Source organism: Nematolebias whitei, chromosome 1 (assembly GCF_014905685.2).
Source record: "Nematolebias whitei isolate Nwh7 chromosome 1, NemWhi1, whole genome shotgun sequence".
Taxonomy (NCBI): Eukaryota; Metazoa; Chordata; class Actinopteri; order Cyprinodontiformes; family Rivulidae; genus Nematolebias; species Nematolebias whitei.
The window spans coordinates 21216147-21220536 of NC_056498.1; the positions used below are offsets into that span (position 1 = coordinate 21216147).

General features: G+C 35.7%; 1 protein-coding gene across 1 annotated transcript in view; it reads right to left on the reverse strand.

Annotated features, from left to right (window-relative positions):
- LOC119415786 (galactose-3-O-sulfotransferase 3) overlaps positions 1–4390 on the reverse strand; it is a 38397-nt gene that overhangs the window by 3990 nt on the left and 30017 nt on the right. The window lies entirely within an intron of this gene.

Genomic DNA, 4390 nt, shown 5'->3' on the forward strand with positions numbered 1-4390 from the left:
AATCAATGATAAAATCAACTAAAATCAATAATAAAATCAACTAAAGTTAGTGATGAAATCAACTAAAATCAATGATAAAATCAACTAAAGTCAGTGATGAAATCAACTAGAATCAACGGTAAAAACAACTAAAGTTAGTGATAAAATCAACTAAAATCAATGATAAAACCAACTAAAGTCAGTGATGAAATCAACTAAAATCAATTATAAAATCAACTAAAGTCAGTAATGAAATCAACTAAAATCAATGAGAAAATCAACTAAAGTTAGTGATAAAATCAACTAAAATCAATGATAAAATCAACTAAAGTCAGTGATGAAATCAACTAAAATCAATGAGAAAATCAACTAAAGTTAGTGATAAAATCAACTAAAATCAATGATAAAACCAACTAAAGTCAGTGATGAAATCAACTAAAATCAATGATAAAATCAACTAAAGTTAGTGATGAAATCAACTAAAATCAATGATAAAACCAACTAAAGTCAGTAATGAAATCAACTAAAATCAATAATAAAATCAACTAAAGTCAGTGATAAAATCAACTAAAGTTAGTGATAAAATCAACTAAAATCAGTGATACAATAATTTGGAGGCAGAATAGGCTTGCTTAAAAAGAAAAGTCTTTAAGCCTTTTTTAAAGTCAGTCAATGATTGTGGAGCTCTCAGATAGTCAGGGTAAAAATGTATCACCCGAGAAACGGCGTCACTTGCTTTATGTGGTTGAAATGCTGACAGGAATAGAACATTGAAGAGTTTCCAAACCTGCTCTGGACAGCCTGTTTTCATTACAATGACTGATGTCTGTTACCTTGATTACACTGCGCTGTTGCCATCAAGTTGTCAATTTATGAGTACAGTAGCTCACCGTAAGTCTTACTGTAGGTGCTCTTTCCTTTCATTAATACATTAACATCCTGTTTTTTCATGATATTTAAATGAATAAAAGCATCAAACCTAAAAATTGCGAAATATTAGGCAAATTTTCAAAATGTCACGTTTGTTTGCGTAGGCAGCAAACTTCTCAAGGTCAAAACCTTATAGAACTGCTCAAGTCACATTGTCATGAATGGCCTGGATTGACTCCATCGTCATGTTACCCAGAAAAATGTCCCATCAAGATAAAAAAAAAACAAAAAAAAAAACAATGTTGGTGCGGAGGAGGTTTCTTAATTAGAACCAGTTTTTCTGTTTTGAATGTCTAATTTCTGGCTCTAGCCAAGAAAATCACAGTGGAACAATGTTTTTTTGTCAAGCCTCAGCTTTGAACTACTCGGGTCTCTGATAGGAGGTGTGATGAGTGCTGCTTGTTGTTCGGTGTATTGTTTTTGGACTAGCGCTTAGCATATTCTTAGTTTAACGTGTTTCTTAGTTCATATCTTAGATCTTACTACTGTTTTTCTTTACAATTTCTACTTTTGTTGGATGTAACTGAGACCCTGTGTACACAATTTTGTTCCACCACATGTACCACGTGTTGTGCAAATGACAAATAAAGAAACTTTGACTTTGACTTGACTTTGATTATAGAGGCCAGTCATGCCAACATCAAATGTTGGACCCACCATGTTTTAAAGTTAAGTGTACTAACCTCAAGCAAGTTGTTTAACCCCTTGTTGTCTTAACGTTGCTCTGAAGGTACTAAGGAGGATGAGGAGAGAACAGAAGAGGAAGACAGAGAGAGAAGTAATGCAGAAAAATGCTGTTTGACTTTTGTTATGTTGGCGATTAGGCATTTTTAATACACGTTTAACTAAGATTGCATTTTTTTATCTTTATCTTAAACCATGGGATAATATACATGAAATATATTAAATAAGCATAGGATCCCATTAAGTTGGTTTATGCATTGGGCCCAAATTTTTATACTGTTTATGCTGTTTGTGTGTAAAATGTCAAGTCAAGTCAAATTTATTTATAAAGTACATTTGAGAACAGCAGCTGTTACCAAAGTGCTTAACAATAAAAATCAAAGGCAGCAATTAAAGAAAAAATAACAAAATGTGATTTAAAGCATTAAAAAAAAAACCACACAAAAACGATGAAATACTAAATCAAATCACTGTTCAAAGTTAGTGAAAACAGGTGTGTTATTAGAAGAGATTTACAAACTGAAAGTGAAGTGGCCTGTCTAATGTTGGGGAGCAGATTGTTCCAGAGTTTAGGGCCAATGACTGAAAAAGCCCGATCTCCTCTGAGCTTCAACCTGGTTTTTGGTACAACCAAAAGCAGCAGGTCTGATGATCTCAGCACTTGAGAAGGAACATGTGGTTGCAGTAGATCAGGGAGAAATGAGGGTGCAAGGCCATTTAGGCACTTAAAGGTCAACAGAAGAATTTTAAAATCTATTTTGATACGTATATGGAGCCAGTGAAGGGAGGACAAAACTGGTATAATGTGCTCAAACCTACGAGTTACTGTTAAGAGCTGATCTGCAGCATTTTGGACGAGCTGGAGACGTGAAAGGACACGTGACTGACCCCAACATAAAGTGTGCTACAGTAGGCTAGTCATGAAGGCATGGACAATTTTGTCAAGGTCAGATCTGGTCAACACTGACTTAAACTGGGAGAAGCTTTTTTGTAGGACAGAGTTAATCTGTTCAGAGCCCAAAACCATCCTGAGATTTGTAACAGACTGCTTAAGCAGTGCTGTAGTCTAAGTGATACACGAGTATATGGCGTGTAACCACAAAAAATGTTAGGGAATTTTTGCATAACCAATTAAAAATGCCCAATGATACATAATGTTCCCTCTATGCTGCGCAGTTAGGGCAACTGGGCAAATGTCCAAGCAAAATATCTAGTTATCTCCCACTTTAAAATAAACTTTTATAATAAACTGTCAGCCCGAGCGCAGCGGCCTCTACAATCTGTCTGTATGCAGCATGATTTGCGTGCAGAGTGGAGGAAGAACCACTCATCCCAGTCAAAACAGATCTGTGTCAAGTGATTTGTGTAGCAACAACAGAAGTTTATGAACAGGTAAAAAAATTCAACCCATGAAATCACAGGCGCTCTTTCATTCCAGCTGTTTCTGGGGTTTCGGCACTGACGTGCAAAGAAGCTAAGTGGCTACAAGCAAGCTCCTTGGCTTCTAGCTTTCCAAGCTTTATACTGCATATTTCATCGCATACCGAGGAATAATATTTGGCGTTGCAGATTTATCAAAGCAGTTTACGGTCGTAATCATCAAACAAAGGCGGTCAGTAAGCTAATCCCACGACTTGTAGCCGTTTTTATCATGCTAAGTGTTAGCAAACAGTAGTGCTCGGTGTATATCTGGATGGGACTAAATTGATTTTGTACAAAGTGTTTATAGTTCAAGTTCAAGTTGTGTTTATTTGTCATAAGTAAAATTAACACAGGGTTAACAGTACAATGAAATGCTCAGGATTAGAAGAACAGATTTGACTCGCTAAAAAAAAAAAAAAGAAATACTAAGCATGCAGGGTACAAAAAAAAAGTACCAAAAAGTGAAATAGTAATTAGAATATTTACAAGGTCCAAAAGAGAAAATAGTAAACAACAACATGGTCGAATTTAACAGTGCAAGCAGGATGAATTTGTATGAACAAGTATTTTAAGGTAGTAATATAAGCTAAAATGCATGTGATATATATATTGCACATAACTAACATAACATTTTTAAGCACAGTATACGCTCTACACAAATGTAGATTACACCACTGTGCTTAAGATATGGCTCAAGAACATTAAAGTTTACAGGATCAGAGATAACAGTAGAGCTAGGCATAAACACGACTTCAGTTTTTATGATGCATCCGTACATTTCTATGCTGATGACAGTTGTTTATTGTCGAGCTAAAACAGTTGATGAGGCTTTCCAGCTTTTGAAATCTGCATTCAACATCATCCAGACAGATTTGTTCCACCTCAAACTTGTCCTAAATGCCGACAAAACCAAAGGGATGCTTTTTTCAAATAGGAAGTTGATCCCAGCAGTTCTTCCTCTGATTTTATCCTCAAATGGTGTCCCCATTGAGTTTGTTGATTCCTATAAATATTTGGGTATCTTGGTCGACTCACATCTCTCTTTTAAGCTCCATGTGGAAAACTTGGTAAAGAAACTGAAAGTTAAACTGGGTTTCTTTTTCAGAAACAGATCCTGTCTAACCCTGAATGCTAGGAAACACCTTGTATCTGTGACCTTCCTTCCCTCCATTGATTACGGTGACATTATTTACATGAACGCTCCTACAAGAACTCTGCAGATGTTGGATGCTGTCTATCATGGTGCACTAAGATTCATAACTGGCTGTGATTATCGTACCCACCACTGCACCCTGTATTCACTGGTTAACTGGACATCATTAACTTCACGCAGACTCTCTCACTAGTATATTTTCATCTTTAAATCACTTCTTGG